The sequence below is a fragment of the Candoia aspera genome, chromosome 5 (assembly GCF_035149785.1).
Source record: "Candoia aspera isolate rCanAsp1 chromosome 5, rCanAsp1.hap2, whole genome shotgun sequence".
NCBI lineage: Eukaryota > Metazoa > Chordata > Lepidosauria > Squamata > Boidae > Candoia > Candoia aspera.
This window is the reverse complement of record NC_086157.1, coordinates 95843453-95865051: the sequence shown is the minus strand read 5'-3', so window position 1 is coordinate 95865051 and position 21599 is coordinate 95843453. Positions and strand designations below refer to the sequence as shown.

General features: G+C 39.6%; 1 long non-coding RNA gene across 1 annotated transcript; it reads right to left on the bottom strand.

Annotated features, from left to right (window-relative positions):
* Window positions 1-6: 6 nt before the first annotated feature.
* On the bottom strand, window positions 7-19768 carry LOC134498388 (uncharacterized). Its single transcript, XR_010068031.1, has 2 exons — window positions 19655-19768; window positions 7-304 (listed from the first exon to the last, which is right to left on the bottom strand). It is a non-coding gene; the product is annotated as an uncharacterized LOC134498388 (long non-coding RNA).
* Window positions 19769-21599: the final 1831 nt, after the last annotated feature.

Sequence of the window (21599 nt, the reverse complement as noted above, 5' to 3'; positions counted from 1 at the left end):
CTGCTGATTTGGCTTCTTCCAAGTTGTTCTCTTCAGATGGTTTGGCTTTCTTGGATTCAGCTTCAGTTCATAGGGAAGGAGACCGTGATGGGAAAATACATGGATTTGTACTGCAGCTTGAAAGAAAAACACACCATGTTCTCTTTTATTTAGGTTAATGGTGTCCCTTGTTGGAGAGTAAATCAGAACATAGAAGTTATTGCTCTCCTGCTTCCTGAGAGCCTAGGGATGAAGCCGGAGGCTGAGTCCACTGTTTTCTTCTCTCAGTCTGATAATAAGCATGTCTTAATATCATACTTTGCTCCTAAAGGATAAAAAAAGAAAATGAGTAAGGCAGAAGTTGAAGTGAAGGTACCGAAGGACTTGGGAAAGTCATTTCCTCTGAAGACATAGCTGACTATTATGAGTCATATTTCTAATTATAAATTCCTTTGCACACTGTTTTCTTTCCAGTTTCAGCCCGTGCACAAAGCAAGTTACTTTTACTTCCTTCCTGCAATGAAATTGCAAGACAAAGTACATGGTTTCTGCATAAATCTATCTGTATTTAAGGCTAATTCTCATAGTCTAGGTGATGGTCTATTAGGCCAGGGCAGAAACCTAGTGCCATTCAGATGTTTTGTACATCAATTCCCAAGAGTCCTAGTAGGAATGGTCAACGGCAAGGGACTGGGAAAGCAGAAGTCCAATGAGTAAATCCTTGCTTATAACGTTCTGCTACCCAGGTGAATTATAAAAACAAACTATAGAATTCCTTTGTACAGGATGAATATTTTTACTTATAGGAGAGAAAATGGATTGCAAACTTCTAGCCTGATATGATCAAGTTACTTTCATATAACTTATTATTTTCATTACTTTTTTTATTTCATTATTTTCAGGAAACCATATATAAGACATAGGAGGAACACCAATTCTGTGGGAATCAGAGTGTTTGCAAAAAAAAAAAAAAACCATAGGCAGCTTCCATCAGTCTTCAAAATTGCATATAATTAAATCATTAAAAATAGTCAAAAGTTCACATGATTGCCAAATCTTGTGCAATTTTAGCTTTCTTACATGAATTCGTGCAAGATGTCAGCCAGACAAGGTAGACAAGATCTGGAAACCGACTCCACAGGAAGACAAAACTTTATTGGGAGAGGCTAGAGAAGCAGGATCATGCAAGTGCCTTTCCTCCCCTCCTTCTGATACCGCAGTCAGTCAGGGAGAAGTCAGTCTGAGTCTTTTTTTTTTTTTTTTTTTAAACTTTATTAAATTTCAGAACATTTAAGAATAGAAAGAAATTGAAGAACAAAAAAATTAAAACTGCAGAAATAAAAAGAAACATAGAAAAGAGAGTGACTTCCGACCATCTTCAGTACAGATAAAAACATAAAATTAACCTCTTACTCTATTTTTAACTTTAAAACCCATTATTTCTATATTGTTATACAATCCTAATTGTCAAATCCCAGAATCAGAACTTCATCTCTTTTGGTTTCAAGCAAAAAGTCCAAAAGTGGTTTCCAAGTAGAAACAAAGTTAGACAAGTTATTTTCTTTAATCAATGTAGCCAGTTTCGCCATCTCGGCCAGCTCCATTAATTTCACCATCCATTCTTCCACTGTAGGAATTTGTAAGTCCTTCCACCTTTGTGCGTATAGAAGTCTTGCTGCTGTTATCATGTATAAAAACAAAGTCCCAAATTTTCTTTGAAACTGTTTATCCATCAAACCTAAAAGAACTTCTGGCTTCAACTGTATATTGATCTTAAGAATCCTTTGAATTAAAATACATATCTGGCCCCAACAGGTCTCTTCTTAATGCTATCTCTCTTATCAGGTCTTAAGGAATGCCTCTGTGCATAGTTTCTGAACATTTGCTTCAAGGCCACCTTCCTGGCTCTCTACACCAGATCATATGAAATCTTGGGGGCGGGTGAGATTATCAAAATGTTGTGTGATCTGATGATCTAAAAAGATTTCAAGGATTATAAATCAGTTAAATGAATAATAGAAAAATAAGCATATAAGCATATATGTAGTCCAGATTTCTGAACTGCCCTGAAAACAGGGCTCCTGGAAGTAAAACAGTTGCTACAGGAGATCTGCACTCTTCAGTCCATTGTACACTAGGGAGAAAATAGCAGTCCAACCTTGTTATATCAATTGCTCTACAACCCTAAAAGCACACAATGTTGGTAGATCTGGATATCTTAAATTGTATAATACAGATCAACAGTGACATTGTATTATACATTAAACATAAATTTAAAAATTAAGATTTAATAGAAGGTTGAAAGTACCTCTGAGCTTATGTGGAATATAACCCCACAATTTAAAGTGGTATGCCTATTTCTCTTACATATTTTAAACAAATTGTTAAGTTAAAGATTATGATTAGGTTTTATAGAATGGTCAGACTCTCAGGTTCTCCAAAAGAAAGTTGAGACTTTCATATCAGCACATGGACTGTAATTTTCCTGATTTTCAGTAATCATAGTGCACATTTGCTGACCTCTGTTTTGCATTGGGATGAGTAATACTGAATATGTACAGGAATCACATTTTAGTTTCTTACCCAGTATCACCCCAATATTCCTGGCTCCCTTCAGTGCTTCAAATACAATAACCCATAAGTGTACATGTACAATCTCTTTCTTCTAAGTCAATTTAAACAGGGTTGCTGGCCAGCTCTCCATGATGCAATACGGTGTAATGGTTGCCTATCCTAAAACACTCTCAGACTCACAAGCAAGAGCTTCATAAAATCTTATTTATTTAAGAATAGTATGCAGGATCACAGAGAAAGCTGAGAATGGGAAAAGAGCGCCAAATGCAAACTAAAAACCCTCGGTGCAAACGAGATCCCTCCCCCCGTAGAATCTTCCCAGGCTCACAATCCCAGGTGCTCCCAACAGCTTCTGATGGTGCGGCGGAAAAGTCCTTGAGCCGAGCACATAACCCAAACACATTCCAATGAAACGAACACAGATACAGAGCTTGGCGCAAGGTCCCCCAGCAGCTCCCTCCCAACAGCAACGCGCGTCAGCACCATGGCCTGTGAAACGTTACGATGTACAGTGCACATTGAAACAGTGAACAGGACATAAGGGCAGAAAAATAATTTGTCCACTGTTATAGCCAACTGGTTTCCTGAAGGAATCCTTAAGGAAGGCTCAGTCAGATTTCCTCCTTGTTTTCCTCCAACAGCGCTCAACGCATCTCTTACATCACTTCATCACCTGGAGTTTCTGTGAAAGCTAGGAGACATGCTGAGATCCACACAGGTAGAGAGCCTGCATAGGTAATTTCTCCCACCTTTTAGATCTTTAATACACAACTGCTCTAAGTTACGTAGATGCTAATGACAATTTCCTCAACGTTTCCTGGGTATCATTCTTCGTTATGAAAATTTCTCTAATGCAGGCTTGGAAAACTATCTTATATGCAACTATCCTTTTTTTGTATTCAGATTTCAGAAACATATGATTTTTCATATGCATCCCTCATAAACAGTGCGGTTTTTGAAGTAAAGTTGTTGTACTTCAAGAAGAGCAGAATCATTTAATGCAACTACCTAGCCAAGGAACAGCCAGTTTGGGCAAATCTTACCCATCTGCTCCCCTAGAAAGAAATGGCAGATTTGTTTTAGAACCATAAAAAGCATATTCTTCACTTTATCTCATGCTTATGGGAAGGACACAAGTTTCTGGAAAGAGTGGAAGGAAAAAAAATGCTGCCTTAGAAACAAAGTACATGAAATTGATTCCTCTGACAACTTTCTCACACGTATTTTCCTCTGTCCAGAAGAATCAAGAATTCTAAGTTCCGTTTGAGTGACCTATTAATTTCTTGAAAACAGTTTACTGCATTGGCATGCAAAGTTTACGCTTTGTTTACTTGAAAAATCAGGTTTTTTTGTGTTTAAAAATAATTGTCTTGGCAATTATTACCCTAAGAATTTGTTCATTTACTGAAACCAGTTGTGCCAGAGCTGCCAACAGCAATGAATATCCCATTCATTCACCAGTTGGTGAATTACTTCTCAGTCTCTCTTTCTCATAACGACCTGGCCATCAGCCAACCAGCCTGAAGCCAAATGTTTAATCCTTCCCAACCCTTTTTTTTTAATTATAGTATGCATCAAAGGGAACTGACCATTAATGAATAGACAAACATGAGAATTTCTTAGAAAGTAAGAGCTGTATTTCTCCACAGGAATTTGTGACAGAAAAAAAAAATCAAAAAAGGCTTGACAAGGCCATGAGGAAGAGAAGATAAGAGTAAATTCTCCATCCTTCATGTTTCAATTTTCTTTAAAGCCCATAACAGACTCTTAAGCTGGATGATTTCCTGCAGCTGATACTCAAAAAAATGTCTTCAAAATAATATTGGATAGCTAAGTTTGGTACCTTTCAAGAAGTACAGATCGTAGCACACACAAATCTGCTGTATACCACATGAAATTCTTTGGCCAAATATCTACCAGAGAGTGGCTTTTAAAAAATAGAGTTAAACCAAATAAACAGAGATAGAGTTATCTCTATTAAATAGAGATAAACCACATTTACATACCATTCAAGAGACAATAAGAAAGTTAAGAAGGAAACAAAAAGACCAGAACACATCCTCTCCAGCAGCCAGATAAGCGGGGATTAACACCAGACAAACAATCAAGCAGAAAACAATACTCCAACCAAGGATCTACCAAAGAGACAAACAATCAAGCAACCAATATCCTGATCAAGGAACTACCAGGAAACAGAGCAAGGTGCTGTATATCGACAGGGAGCAAAACCCCACACTCACTAGCACTGATGACGTTACCTAGGTGTGTAATGAATCATCTGCAAACAACCAAGCTCAGAGAGCACCAAGGACTCCAGTTGTTGTTGCTGTTTTTTTAAAATCTCAGGCAGAAGTCTTTCCCATCACCTCCCACTAAAGATCTCAAGACCTGAACCCATTGCATGCAGAGTAGGACCTTTTGTTGCAGGAGGCACAGTCCTAGTTCTGGCGTGTAGCCTGGTGCTTTGCATGGCTTGCCCCAACTGAAGAGAAAGAGAAGTTTTCCCTTTCTAGTCTGTTATACCAAAAGACAAGCAATTTGAGCCAGTCTACTGCAAATTAGCTACAGTCAATTTCATCTTGGATTGCTTTGTTTGGCTACTACAGGAAGAAGTTCAAGGAAGGAAAGGTGGATCAGTCTCAAGTGTATTTTGTACTAGAATCTGAAGGTTTGGGGGGAATAGAAAGGCTTCAGTTTGAAGTGTCCTTTGAGCTATGTTCCTTTCCTCCCTCATGATTATGTTGAGCTTTATAGTTAACATTTGTTGTTGTTTATTCGTTCAGTTGCTTCCAACTCTTCATGACTTCATGGACCAGCCCACGCCAGAGCTTCCTGTCGGTCTATAGTTAACATACAACTATACTATTCCACCTAAGCATACCTTTCTGGTTTTATGTCATTTCGATAGGAGACCAGGGAAGGAATTGTACTCAGCTCCTTAGAACATGAAATAGCTGGCTTTATTTCTGCAGTAAGAAAAACTAACAATCAGACAGTGGTGCTTTATTCAGTATTATAAATTCACCACTTCAGAAGGCTTCAGTGACGAAAAGGGATGGGATAGTGGCTCTCTATAAGGCTGGCTGGGGAATTCTTGGAGCTGAACTCCACACTTCTTAATGTTGCTGAGGCTGAGAAACACTGCTCTAAGGTTTAATGTAGAAAGCTAGGTTAGATTACATGCCATCAAGTCATTGTTGACTCTTAGAGAACTCATAGATTTTCGCCTTGAAAGAATAAAAAGCTAGGAGGTTAAGGTAAAACAGGAACAATAGTGTAGACAGGAGAACAACTGTTTTTTTCATTTTTGTAGCAGATTACAAAAGAATCTGGACAAACTACAGCAAATTTACAAACATTGCTGGCTTTTTTCCCCTTCAGCAAAGTTTGGTACAATCCTTATTACTACCCTATTATGAAACTGGCAAGATTCAGTTTGCATGTCTGTGTGATTCTAGTAACTCCATCTAACAAAATAAATTGATACTGACTTGACTTCTTCACTAGCCACATTTTTCTGTTCCCACCCATGAAGAGTTACTTAAATCTTGCAGTGATTCTCTAGATTTTAATTTTCCCCCTCCCATGGGGGGGTGCTTTTTAGACGATTCAGAGCCTAAATTGCTTAAATATTCATGCATTATAAGAGGCAGATAGGTTCTCTTTCATGGGGCCCAGGAGATTCCCAGCTGTACACTGTCTGCTGATCTAAGAGGCATGCAAGAAACATGACCACAGAGTGAACGTATTTAGCTGAGTAGCTCTTTCTGTTTGAAGTATCAATTCCATATGCTATCTGAAACCTCTGCAATGCTGAAAATGTATCTTTAGGAACACTGAAGAAGGAAGATTAAGGTCATGATTTTCCTGCATACTTCAGAAGCATTTTCAAAAAGAGACCAACAGCCTCAGAAATAAGATTAATTTTGTCTCCTTTAAGCATCAACCCAAGAATGGCAACTTGAGTAACAGATGTTATTAATGACAGCAGCTGAGTCTCTGCTATGTTTAAAAAAAGCTTTAAAGAAACTCTGCATGTACAATAAAGCCTCACTTTGAGCTTTCTATTGGTAATATATTTTTGGCTTCGTGGAGTTTGTGTCTGAGCCTTTTTAAGATCTGATTGCTCTTGGAGCAGGATGTTCATTTGACTCCTCCAACTGTCTTCATGTTGCCATCTAATTTTTTTTCCATTGTCTTTTGTCTATTGAAATCAGTAGAACAATAACTGGGAGGGTGTGGGGAAAACTGAAATAATTCTTTGTTATTTTTTTTAACTAATCAGTGTTAGTGCCTTGAATGAAAAATATTGATTCATTTTATCATTTCATGTACTGAACCATACTTCAGATGGTTCCCACCACCATATGCACTTTGCCCCTTGTTTAAAGCCCATCCATATTGTTAATACATACAAAGAGAGACTGTGTTCCTGTTCAGAGAGTTTTATCTTTTATTTAATCACTATTCAGTCAGAAGGAAATAATTTATATTAAGAAAAGTATTTAATAATCTAGCACTGGATACTGTTTCTGCAATTTAATGGACTGATTTTATGTTTGCATTATAATGCCTCTTTTTTATTTTGTTTTAAACCACCCAAAAGCTTTATGCTGAAGGGTATAAGAAGTTACTGAATATTACATTCACAGATTGCTAAGTTTATTTCAATGTGGAATCATTCCAGCTCTGGGAGACAGAACTTTCTAGAAAAATGAGGTTTATCTTGCAAATTCAAAATTAACCACATGCTTGCAATCCACAAAAAATTGTTCAAATTCCCAACATATAGTCATCCTCATGGGATCCATCATTTGTAGTAATGAAGTTAAGCTGGGCAATAATGTTTGATTAAATTTAGAATCATTCTTCTCCCTTCCAATGTATTCTGTATTATTACAGCTTTTTTTCATAGGGAATTTTAGTGAAACCATTTGCTTTGGATTGAACTAGTTCAGTTTTTTGATGGGATATATAGTAACAAAACTCATAACATAAACCAATATTTACTGTAGCTCTCCACCCTCCAGAAGAGTTTTGCTACATACCAGACCTAAAGGAACTGCTCAGATAACTTCTCCAACTTTTTATGGACAGTTACAATCCATTTGTAATTAGGAACTTTTAAGTATAATGTGAGTACGTATTATCCTTTAGGTATAGATGTGTATATAACAGTACTGTGTATTGAATTCAAACAGTGGATACATCAAAAATGTTAAGTGGCAATTTGCATGATGATTTCATTAGAACTGGTGCTTTGCGTTAAGAAGAAAAATGTACAGTATATATTTTTCAAGGGGTAGAAATAAGTGAAGAAAAATTCTAGTATAATATTATTCTAGGTTTATATGAGAATTTTTCCTTCTTTAAAACTTACACGTGATTTGTACCAGGCAGAAAGGTATGATTCCATACAATTATACTAAGCATTGTTTGCATAATTAGTGCATCCGTAGTGCATGTACCTGTGGCGTGTAGATGATCAATAATCCTAAAATATAAGAGCTGAAGCCAAAGAAACATCCACTTGTCTTGCACGCAGCACCTTGATACCATTCTTATCCAGGGGTTATCAATATACAGTACATACATGTATAAATACACATATGCACTCCCTCAATACTAGTTGCATTTTATGCTATCATTTTATTGGTTATTTTGTATGAACACTGGATCAGCAAACATAGGTCATTACATCCCAGACTAAGAAATAAACCTGGGACATCCACATTAGGCCTTAAGATTAAGTACTAAATGAATCCATTGACTGCTCTAAGCATATGCATACTTTGAAGCTAGCAGGCACATTTAAAATTTTGAGAACAAGTCATAGTGCTCTCACAAAATGGTTCTCATGAGATTTAGCCAATCATAGAACATCTATTGATTAGAATGGAAGGGGCACAATTGTTCTCTGCCATCCTCTTCCCCCCCCCCCAGTGAGTTCTCTACCACCCCCTACTATGGTAATTTTAGAGACCGCATGAGACACTTCCAGATGAAGCATGAAGCCACCATTTTCAGTTTCTAAGAATCCCTATGAAACTGCTCTGGACACAATGACATTTTTGGAGAAGAAAGGAAGAAGGGGGTTGGAGATTGCAGCTTTGTTTTGCATCATTTCAGCTTGCCTTTTGTAATTATTTTTAATTTAAAAAATATTGTAATTAAGAAGTACAGTTGACCCAGGAAACCTGGTAGGCACTGAGATGTGCAAGGGCACAGCAGAGATGCCAGCACTAGCTGACCCTTCATTAAACTGGTGAGCTTCTGATGTGTTAGGTCTACAGGTAAAATGGTACGTAGGAATGACCTTGGGAGACAAGAAGAGCCACAGACTAGACAACCGTCATGCGAAAAGTATCTCAGCCCACAGAAGCAAAAGGGGCACGGGAAGCATTTCAGAAAGGACCCTCCCTAGTTTTCTGGAAAGTAAAAGTAAAGGAGGGAAGAAATACTTTCAGACTTGCAAGATTCCCTTACTAGTAGTCCTCGACTTACAACTGTTCATTTAACGACTGCTCAAAGTTATGATGGCACTGAAAAAAGTGACTTATGGCCAGTCCTCACACTTATGACCATTGCAGCATTCCTGCAGTCACATTACCAAAATTCAGGCTCTTGGCAACAGGCATGTATGGTTGCAGCATCCCAGGATCACATGATCGCCATTTGTGACCTTCCCAGCTAGCTTCCAACAAGCAAAGGCAATGAGAGAAGCCAGATTCACTTAATGACCATGTGATCTGCTTAATGACTGCAGCTAAAAAGGTTGTAAAATTGGGCATGACTCACTTAACAACTACCTCACTTAGCAATGGAAGTTCTGGTCCCAATTGTGGTGGTAAGTTGAGGACTACCTTTACTGTAACTTTACAATAAAAGTAACATTAGTACTCATGGTTTGTGCTTCTTGCCTGGCCTACTCAAAGGACTGACAATGGTTCCCAGAACTCATGCCAGCATGTAGGGAAATGTCATAAACCCTAGATTAAACTAGGCTCCAGGTTTGTACTAATTAATTACAAAAGCTGAGTCTTGTATCTAATTGGGATTGTCTCTTCTCCTTTCTCAGATGATCTAGCAAGCTATTCCTCACCTATTCATTGCCTCCATCCTCATATTTTGTTGCAGTCATGCCATCAGTTCAAATAAATTGCTGCTATTCTTTAGTTGATAAACTCTTACCATTCCAACTAAATTTAAGGGAGAACTCATGAGGGAAAAAGCTCTTTTTGCAAGGAAGGATTAAACTCATTTGGTTTGGGGGTAGTGTAAGTTTTGACCAACAAAAACAAGAGGGCCATCCATCCATAATCAGCACCGAACATACTGTATATATCTGTTTTACAGTTCATTTGGAGTCACTCCATATATCTATAATTGCATATGCAGACATAAATATATCATTTTCAAGTTCAAAAGGATAGACAACATTAAGTTTGCATGGAGAATCAAACTTTCAAGTCGAATTGAAAGAACTGGCAAAAATGGAAATGATGATGCGCAAATGATGGCGGTTAAAAGGATGTTCCCTCTTTCTAAGCTGCCTGATTAGAAGAGCCCAAGCTGGTACTGCTTTTCCATAACTATAAAACTGGAATTAAAGCAGAGATTCAACATAGCAGTTGATAATACTGCTGTGTTATCTGATAATATTCACCATGGCCAGTTTTCTTTTATAATGCTTGTGTGTTCCATTTATTTCTTTCCAGTGTTCACTTTTTTATTAATGAAAATGTTTATTAAGATTATACGGTTCTGTCCAGTTTATTGGTTTCTGTTGATCAAGGCTTGGATTAGTGAAGAAGACTCACAAATTGCTCTTCTACAGGCTTTTTGCCTTGCGGCATTTCCAGTTTTTTTCCCCCCATTGTAATATTTGTTCTCCTTTTTTTCCCCCTTTCCTTTCTAATTTACATAGTGAAATAGAAATCAATGAGAGGAAATTAGCAATAAAACCTTTCACTACCAGCTTTACCCTCTAGAAATAAAAAATGAAACCAGATTATTAGGAAAAGCTGTTCAGGATCAGCTGTTTATCACTAATCACCCACTGAAAATAAAATAGTAAGTGGTGTAAGATGCATAACCATGCTGTAGAAGGCAGATGGAATGGCCTTGATGGACAGGAGGAAGAGCCACTACCAAGGTCAGATAAAAGAAACCTGAGTCCAGGACAAGAAAGTAATGTGAGTTCAGGTAGTCCTCACTTAATGACCACAATTGGGATTGGCAATTCAGTCATTAAGCAATGTGGTCATTAAGTGAGACATCACGTGACTGCAACTTGCAATTTTACTGCTGGCTTCTCTATTGACTCTACTTGTCAGAAGCCAGCTGTGAAGCACGCAAATGGCAATCGTGTGACTGCGGGACACTGCAACAGTCATAAGTGTGAAGATTGGTCATAAAGTTACTTTTTCAGTGCCATCATAAGTTCAAACAGTTGCTAAACAGGGCAGTCATTAAGTGAGGACTACCTGTAAACATGTTGGACAAGCCCCTCCCTAGTTTACATGAAGATGGAGGGGGGGGGGAGTGCATTCAGACTTGCAAGATTCTGTTACTATAGGTTTACAATAAAAGTAGTACTGGCATTGGTTTCCCAGTCTGATTTACCCTGAAGGTCTATCACATGTGCAGGAAAAGGCACAGTAGTCTGCTCTGCAAGTCTAAACAGAAGAAGCCAGTACTTTCTTCTACCGCCCTCCCTCTCATCATCACAGTCAAGGTCTGAAAAACCACAGAAGACCATTAGAGGCACATTAGCCTGCAGTTGTTTGGCAAGAACATCTTAGAATTTTAAAAAATGGTAACATCAGAGATAAAGCAGAAGAAACCAATGCATATTGAACATTCAGAAGCAATCCACAAGAAGACTGCCCTACAATGCAACTATATAAGTATGTGATTGGGAATGCATATGCGCACACATGGGTATTCATATATGTTCACAGGGGCAGTTTTAAACCAGCAAAGCATGCACATATACATACCGATCACACCATGCCTTTTTGGTTGCCATCAGGAAACATAAACAATCCCATAAAATAAGATATATTCTAGCCAAGCAGAGAATCTCACAATTTGGCTGTGATTAGTGCTACTTTCTTCCCTCTTCACCAATTTACTGGGGTTCTGCCATAGATGGATCACAGAGCAGTAGCTTTCCCCAGAATCTCAGGCAGGATGTTGTAGATCTGCATCCATTCCCACATTAGCAGCCAGAGATGAAGTGATGAAAGAGGGCAGGGAGAACAGTTTTGGTTTTCACTGTTTTACAAAAATCAGGGTTGCTGTCAGCTGGACATTTAGCTGAAACTTGAAATCCCTTTCCTGGTTTTCAAGGTAATCTATCAAACTAGAACTGTTGTTCTTCTAGCATTCTTATTTTCATTATAAAACACACTTTATCACTGTATATTGCTTAGGGCAGTGCTTGCAGTAAACGGTTGGAAGGAAGCAACTTGTATAAGGTATAGAATAGTGTCTCATATTGCTGCTGCAATATGAGACAATATATGAGGACAAGGGTAGGTGCATCTACTTAATATACCTTACTGTGTTTTCCTACATACTTTTCGGCATAAATTCAGCCATAAGCCTAGGTAAACAGGCAGGTCTTTGCTGAAAGAGACTCACATAAACGGACAGGGGTGGAATTCCATAACCTGGACACCAATATCAAAAATGTTATGGCATTCCAACATTGTTCAGGTGATATGTTTGCATTTAGGAATGAGCACACAAACATCCAGGAGCAATGTCTTCTAACTGAAGTCATGCTAGTGATGTCACTGAAAAGCTAGTCTCCACAAAGAAAGGGCATTTGTCCACAATGGGGGGCACTTGCTCTAAGAATGCAGAGTTCCATCTCAACCTGAAGCACTCAGGTGTATGTGAAGGCTCTGCTGCAGACAGTCACTCTGTATTCATGGACATTTAACTCTTCAGCAACATCACACTCTGATTTGAAAAGGGGAAAGACTACTCACTGAATTCACCTCCCTTAAATCAACATGAAAATGTATCACTTGAACAGAGCTTCAAGAGATATGTTGCAGACTACCACTAGGTAGAGCAGCCATGAAGACTTTGGAAAAGATGTTCAAATGCTGTGATGTGTCTATACCTAAAATATCAGAATCTTGCAACCTTGGAATTCCCTGTGACACCTTATGGAAGCAAAAGTGGGACTTTGAATGGGATAGAGTGGGATAGAAAAGAGTATTGATGCTTTTGAATACCATGATGTTGTTGTTGTTTATTCGTTCAGTCGCTTCTGACTCTTCGTGACTTCATGGACCAGCCCACGCCAGAGCTTCCTGTCAGTCGTCAACACCCCCAGCTCCCCCAGGGATGAATACCATGAACAGCCAAGAAAACAAAGAAATAGGTCAAATAACTTTAATGCTGGGAAAGGTGGAAGGAAAGAGAAGAAGAGGATGACCAGCAGCAAGGTGGATAGGTTCAGTTGCAATGATGATAAGTACACTATTGGAAAACCTGAAAGACCAGGTTAAGGACAGATTGCCATGGAGAAAATCTCTCAGTGTTGCCACTAGGAGTGGACAATGACTTGATGGCACATAATCAGTCAAATATGAAGGACTCTATATATGGCTGTATAAGTCGGTACAAATGTCTTGAATTCGTCTTGTTAACACATAGGCAGCAGTGCAGCTCCTTCAAAACAAGCATCAACTGGTCTGGCTGGTAGGCCCCTCAAGATTTTACATTAGCTGCAGCTTCTGCATCAGCCTCATGGCAGACCTATATAAAATGTGTTGCAATTATATAACCTTGAGCTTAACCATGCATGCATCCCTATAACCAGGCTACTCCTGTGTAGGAAAGGCTGTAACTGATGATCCAGCTGAAGCTGGGAAAAGGCACCTCTAGTTGCAAAGATGCCTTAATCCTCCATTAATAACTGTGGAACTAGGTGTATCCCAGATTATAAACTTACTCCAGCAGAGCAGAGGACCTCTCTAGGGAACTGTGCTGTGGCTGTAGGCCTGCAGAGGAGAACCAAACCAATATTGTATTCCAACTCCCAACCTACTACATTAGTCCAAATAACTAACATCCTCATTCTAATGATACCCAGGTTTTCCATATTACCACTTATTTTTCACTTAAAGAATTCTAGTTTTAGCACTTCTTAATCTAAAACAGCAGCATGATCTTCACTTTTTCCCTTTGAGAAGGCCAACCAGGAACCAGCCTTATTAGAGCAGGAAAATTAAACCGGTGGGAAGAACCTGAAAGCAAGTCTCCAGCAGAGAAAAGCAATTCAGAAACTAGGCATGCATATCTCCTTTTGTTTCCCAGCAACTGAATAATTGGTTCATAAGAGCCTGTGTTTATTTATAGCAGCATTCTACTAACTCATTAACCTGGAATTCGAAGAAGGCCTGCATTAAAAACATCAGAATGTGATTTTTTCAATCTCTGTTTTGTTTCTCATACATAGACAGAGATTCCAATTTGTGCATATCAGGCAGAGACCAACCTCATAAAAATAGAGCACAATTCTGAATCTATTCATGTTTGAACCCACTGGCAACAATCCAGAGCCCTTGGACATCTATGTCTTCTGCATTCTCATAAAATGGAAATGTCCCTGACTTTCTCACAGGAAAGAGAAAACTTTGTGCATCATAGGTCTGTCAGTAGGACAGAAAATAGTATGTCCTCTTCAGCTCAGCTTCGCATTCACGGGAATGGGGGAGGAGACAGAGAACCATTTCAGCACATTTCCAGAGGATTTTTTTTCCCCCGAAGGCTTCTCAAGGACAGTATTACTGTTAGCAATGGCAGTTATTTCTCTCTCTCTCTCCCTTGTTTCCCAATTTATATTCGCCAAGGACAGTGGAATAGTGACAGAACTATTTTTGGCAGCTACCAGCTGCCATTTTTTTCCTGCCAGAATGTCTTATGGATGATGTGGTCTTATGAAGTCCTGTCACGATGGTGATCTTTGTGAGAAGGAAAATCAGAACAGGGACTCTTCTAATACAGTACCAGGTATTGTAGTCTACATTGGTACATGTGCTATCTTTTTGATTTTCAGAGATTTGTACTTGTAAACACTAGATTGATTCCTTAGCGTTCCTTGCACAATTCTCTGATGCTAAACTTTCTTGTGCTTTCTGTTAAAACATCAGCGTTCAAAGGAAAACCGCTACAGCAAACACAAACAAAAGTACTGCATTTTAAGATTAATTTATTGTGCCTTCTGCCACAGTAAACCTCTTAGGACAGGTTTTTGTTTCAAAAGCTTTTTTAAAACACAAATGGCAGAACATTTTAGGTGCTCCCCTACCAACAGGCCTGAGAAAGTGCAGATAATGTTTCAAGTTATATGCAGGCTATCCAAATTCTCCCCATTTTTGATATGTCCATTCCCAGAACTGAAGTTATTCTGAGAACGACTTATAATGAAACTTAAAATGTTTTATGTTTTCATTTTTGATCAATCAAACTAACTTTTCTCCCAAAATCTCAGGGCAACGTATAGGACTGCTCTTAAAAAGTTAAGCCATAAGTGACTTATCACTCTTACCATGTCTGAAAATCCACCTTCTCGCACACAGACCTGCTTTTGCTTGTTTGTTTACCCTTTTTTTAAAAAAAAAAATAAGGTTCAAATTTTATAAAAAGCTTTTTTTAAAAGAGATTTCAGTGCAATTCTCATGAACTGGATTACTGAGCTTAATTTCAGTGTATAACAAAAGGGGTGTGAGTTAGTGCCAAATCTTTTAAAGTATCATAATTTCTCAACCGTCTGTAGCTTTTCTTGCTTCCTGCACTTCAATTCAATCCCAAAGGAAGGACACCCAGATTGAAGAACATCACAGGAGGACGATTCTTTTTAAATTTAGGATAAATAAGCAACTTCTGCAGAGTGATGAAAAAATGTTCAGCAGCAACAGTAAAGCTTTTTCTGTTAAGTTATGTTATTAAATTAAAAAGCCCTAGAAAAAGTGAAAGAAATCTGAAAACACCCTGAAAATGGAGAATAATTCCAGTTCTACCTGGAAGAACTGTTGGTCTCTTGTTGAGCAACAACTTGTAGAATTTCCTCCCCAGACAGGTAGTTTGGTGTGAACTACAGTGTGTATGTACATCATGCATAGGCAACTAATCCTTATTTTCCCCAAATTCTGTTTTTGCAATTCACTTTTACAAGTTTGTATTGCATGCGCATATCATTCTATTCCCATAAAATATGTATTTTCTTTATTTAGAAGACTTATGTTGTTTATTCGTTTAGTCGCTTCCGACTCTTCGTGCCTCATGGACCAGCCCACGCCAGAGCTTCCTGTCGGTTGTCAACACCCCCAGCTCCCCCAGGGACGAGTCCGTCACCTCTAGAATATCATCCATCCACCTTGCCCTTGGTCGGCCCCTCTTCCTTTTGCCCTCCACTCTCCCTAGCATCAGCATCTTCTCCAGGCTGTCCTGTCTTCTCATTATGTGGCCAAAGTATTTCAGTTTTGCATTTATTTATGAATTTATTTATTTATTTATTTATTTATTTATTTGACTACAGAATTGTAATTTCTAGCATTAAAATTAGAGAAGGAATTATTTATCCTCATAGCAATGCTACAAGGCTAAGTAAGCTGAGACAGTCCCCCAATAAAGCCTTATTGCTAAATAAAATTTGAATCCAGGTTTCCTAATCCAACCTTATCACCACTAGACCATATTGGATCGCTCAGCAGGGATTAGCTTTTAACAGTACTAGAGGCTGGCAGTCATCAGAAGCAGAATTCATAGACATCAGCAAACACAAATATTCTTTATGTGAATTCAGTCTGTAGCCAAGCATCTTTTTCTGGATTCCAGTTTCCCCTGCAATTATTATGTGTTCAGATTTTCTTGAAATAGACTAAATCATAGTAAGCTATGAAGGCATTCAGTCTGTTCCAATTTTTTAAAAAATCCTAACTTTCTGGGGTTCTGCAGAGTGGTGTGGAGAAACACTATTTTAAAATAAGTTCATCCAGGCTCTCCCTGGAATAAAGGGTCTGCATTGAAGTAAAACCATCTTCTCCCTTTATGTTTTATAGGACAACTGAGAACTCCTATTGTCTATCTTGGTGTCATTTAGATGTGTTGGGCTTCAACACTAATAGATCCCAGCTAACAAGAGAGAGGTGGATAAGAGTTACAGGTAGTCCTCACTTAACAACCACAATTGGGTCTTGCGATTTTATTGCTGGCTCCTCCATTGACTCTGCTTGTTGGGAGCTGGCTGTGAAGTGCGAAGGTGGCAATCACATGACCACAGGATGTTGTGATGGCTATAAACACCCACCAGTTGCAAAACACCTGAAACTCAATCACATGACCGCAGGGACACTGTGCTGGTTGTAAGTGTGATAACTGGTTGTAAAGTTCCTTTTTCAGTGCCATCCTAACTTGGAACAGTCACTAAACAGGGCAGCTGTTAAGCAAGGACTACCTGTATAGGGATTTAAATCCAACATATCTAGAGGGTACCAGTTTGAGGAAAATTGCTCTGCCTGACAAGGTGTTCTGTCTATCAGCCAAATTATAAAGTGATCCTGGAACAACAAATTCAGATTGCTCTATCTGATATTAGGAATACCTCTCATTGGACGCTGATGGAATTTCTGCTACAAATAAGGGCTCCCAACCTTTGGGGGCCAATGGGAACATCTGATATTTGAAAGCAACTTGTAGGCACTCAGAGAAAGCAGATGCCTGAATAGGAAGATGGAGGTGAAGATGGATTTGCCCATTCCCAGAATAGCCACCAAATTAAAAAAAAACAGTTTACTAGAAGGCAAACTAGTAAGAACAGACCACGGAACAATGGACTGGTTTAAGATTGGGAAAGGAGTGGGGCAGGGTTGTATACTCTCACCCTGCCTCTTCAACTTGTACACAGAACACACCATGCATCGTGCTGGGCTGGATGAATCCAAGGCTGGAGTTAAAATTGCTGGAAGAAACATTAACAATCTCAGATATGCAGATGATACCACTTGGATGGCTGAAAGCAAAGAGGAACTGAGGAGCCTTATGAGGAAGGTGAAAGAAGAAAGTGCAAAAGCTGGCTTGCAGCTAAACCTCAAAAAAACCAAGATGATGGCAACCAGCTTGATTGATAACTGGCAAGTAGAGGGAGAAAATGTAGAGGCAGTGACAGACTTTGTATTTCTAGGTGCAAAGATTACTGCAGATGCTGACTGCAGCCAGGAAATCAGAAGATGCCTAATCCTTGGAAGAAGAGCAATGACAAATCTTGATAAAATAGTTAAGAGCAGAGACATCACACTGACAACAAAGGTCTGCATAGTTAAAGCAATGGTGTTCCCCATAGTAGCATACGGCTGCGAGAGCTGGACCATAAGGAAGGCTGAGAGAAGGAAGATAGATGCTTTTGAACTGTGGTGTTGGAGGAAAATTCTGAGAGTGCCTTGGACTGCAAGAAGATCAAACCAGTCCATCCTCCAGGAAATAAAGCCAGACTGCCCACTTGAGGGAATGATATTAAAGGCAAAACTGAAGTACTTTGGCCACATAATGAGAAGACAGGACACCCTGGAGAAGAGGCTGATGCTAGGGAGAGTGGAAGGCAAAAGGAAGAAGGGCTGACCAAGGGCAAGATGGATGGATGATATTCTAGAGGTGATGGACTCGTCCTTGGGGGAGCTGGGGGTGGTGACAACCTACAGGAAGCTCTGGTGTGGGCTGATCCATGAAGTCACGAAGAGTCAGAAGTGACTGAACGAATAAACAACAACAAAACTAGTGGAAATGTTTTTTGTTATACTTTCTAGGCCCCCAAGATATTAATAATCAAACCTCAGCTTATATCTCTCTCTTTTCTCTGTACAAATGGGCATTTTTACAAAACACGCTCACCATTTTTATTTTCTAGAAACATCTGTGGAACCTATGTGGAATCTATGGGAATTCTTGGAAATAAAGATGCACACCAGCTTCCTTTTAAATTTTCTTTAAAATTAAAATAAGCAGAATGGGGCAAAAGGCCAGACAAGAACCAAGGAATATTGGTGCCCAGAGACTCAAGACTGGTATCTCAAGGATGTGATTAAAAAACCAAAATGTTACAGAGGAAGTAAACATTCTGCTCCATTTCACAGCTGATTATATAAATTTTTTACAAAACAATGATGGACCCAGTGCAAGTAATTCAACCTTGTACAGGGGCTAAAAAGTCAACTATAGTTCACATTTTCATTACTGAGCAATCGTCTCTAAGCTCCCCATGCACAAGAAAGTTTATCCTGTTTCCACCTGTTCCTAAGAATACACAGTTTCATGCCTGCTACCCCCTGACATATGGAAAGCATTATCCACCAACCAGCCACCAAAAGATAGATGAGGTTTCCATACAGAGCTTACTATCCAGAATCCAACTGCTGACTTTTATAATATTTTAAAAATCAAAGATCCCTGAATTAAGAAAGATCTGCCAAGATGAAAAAGAAAACGTAATGCTGGAGCATAAGATAAAAATGGTCATTGTAAAAAGTAGGGGAAGAAACTCTCATTCTTACAGCCAGTTGGGTAAAGAATATTTTTATTCTCCTGCTAGGTTGGTGTCTGTCATTTCAGACAAAGACTAGGATCATGAAATCAATGTTTTCAAGGGCTTCTGCCCAAGGGCACAGCTCATCAAAGATGTCTGCTATGTCTCCATAGAAGCTTCTCTAAAATCAATAGAAATCATACTGGGATCTCAAATTCAGGCTGTGTCCTATATCTCAGCATAAGCCTCTCTGTAAATTTGCAGTGACAAGAGCATTTTCCCCAACTCAGGGTGCAAGAAAGACAGAAGCAAATCAACCAAGCCTGCATTTCATTCAGCCTCAAACACTTACATCCTAGCATATTTTGGTAAAATAATTAAATCAAATGTAAAACCTTCCTAGATTTATAGGCAAAACAGGGGGTTCCTTCCTGGACTAAAAAGCAACTGCTACTGTGATAAGGACAATAAAAGCCACCAGCATGGGACATGCTATAAAATCTCCTCCAGACAACCAACGACAATGCTTGAGCAGTTTTCAACCAAGCCGGTACTTACATCAGCAGAAGAGCAGCTGGCACCAGCACAGGCCAGCCTCTAGGTTTGACTCTTTCTCTCTAAAGGCCATCCACATACTAGCCAGAGTGACACCCCAGTTCTTCCTTTACAGATAGGTGTATCAACTCCTTGAGAGGAGCACATGCCTTATGTAAAATCAGCTGTTCTTATGGAACACTGCACGATCTCTGCTGCAGCCTTAGCAGAGCCAAACAAGTCCAATGCAGTAAAAGGATCTAGCGCCCTCTTTCTTTTCTTCTCTCTCTCTCTCTTTTCTTTTTTTAAAGGGCTGTGTATCATTTATTTCAGGCATCAGTGGGAACACCTGTTACTTCAGCATTTTGAGGACCCAGTGCATTCTTCTGTTCCACTTACCTGGACACAGTTCAATGGAGTCTGCTTCTGAGCAGATACAGTTCAGCTTGTACTGAATGTCTATCTTCCAAGATGCATCTAGGTGTAAGCCAGAGTGAATTCACCGGACATAGACAAATATCAGATCCCATGCAGCCGTGTATAGCATCATTGTGGATTTCAGTTAGTGCAAAAAGAAAAGAAAAGTAGTTCAAAATAAGATTTTATGACAGTGAAATCCTGAAAGATTAAACACGTCAATTTTAACCAGTGAGGCCCTGCAACCATTTTTTTACATGGGTCATTGGTTCAAATGCAGTGGTCATGGCTTGACATTTTGGACACATACTCCTCCCATGGCCATTTCCTGGAAAGAACATCACAACAGCCTCCAATTTTCTGTCAAATGCTCAGAGACATGGGCTGAGGTGTCCTATTCCAATTAAAAATTACACACATTAAAAAGATACTAAAAGCAAGCAATTTGCTTTCCATTTGCTTTTCTGCTTTTTTGGCCCTCTCATTACTGGTATTTTGGGGTGCCAGGAAAGCTGGCCTAGCTGGTTAGCAAGATTGGCCCTTCCTGGGAATGTGGCTTTGGTGAGGTGCCAAGATGGGCAGGGCACCTTGGCAAAATATGAAATCTGGGCAGATCTCCAAAGAATGACCATTGATTTGCCTTTGTGGGGTGCCATAGCTCTTCTGCCTATGATTACTGGGTTTTGGGGATGCCATGAAAGCTGGCATAGCTGGTTGGCAAGCTCGGTGCATCTTGGGAAGGACCCCTCATCACTGGTTGGAATTGGCTGTCAGGGCTGGAGCTCACTGCCAATACTCTGTTAAATAGGAGAGGCGGATGAAGCAGGTTGGCACAATGAGATATGTCAAGAGCTAGGCAATCACAGAGACAGAGGCTGGCCCTAAGAAAGTGGCATTTTTAGCCTTGCCAACCAATCCCTACTTTTAGAACAATTGCATAAAGCCTTGCACCCATTTGCTCTTCACCAAGAGACTTCAATCCGCCCAGCTACTGCAGAATTTAAGTTCAGCCTGAACTCATACTTACATGCTGCAGTTGAGCTGAGCTCCTCTGTCATGGCCCTGATCCCTTGCCCAATGAATCAGCGCTTCTGAACCAGGCAGTTAGGAACAGACAGAAGAGTTTTATTGAGCAGTGATCCAAAAGCTTACTAAAGATCCAAGTGGCTACAGTCTCTAATTGTCAGTACAAATACATTTGTTCTCCCATCTCCTCCCCAGAGTTCCTTTAAGCCGGTGTCGCCTCTCGTCTCGTGCTTCCTCCCTCCGAATCCACTTCTCTGGCGCGCTGCTGGTCCAAGGTGCTGAATCAACATCGGTTCTTCTCCGCCTGCACGTCTTCTGGTTGTTGCTGTTTATGGGTTGCTAACGACCGTCCTCCGCTGGCATCATGTCAGGAAAGCACCTGAGCAGAGGCTATCCATGACATTCTGCCCCCCTCCCAGAAGATCAGTCCCCCTTCTTATTTAGGTTTTGCAGGAAACTTTTTTTGAAATCCTTTTACTGGCCAAGGCGCTTGGACAACGCGGCTGTACACCTGCTCACTCTGTGA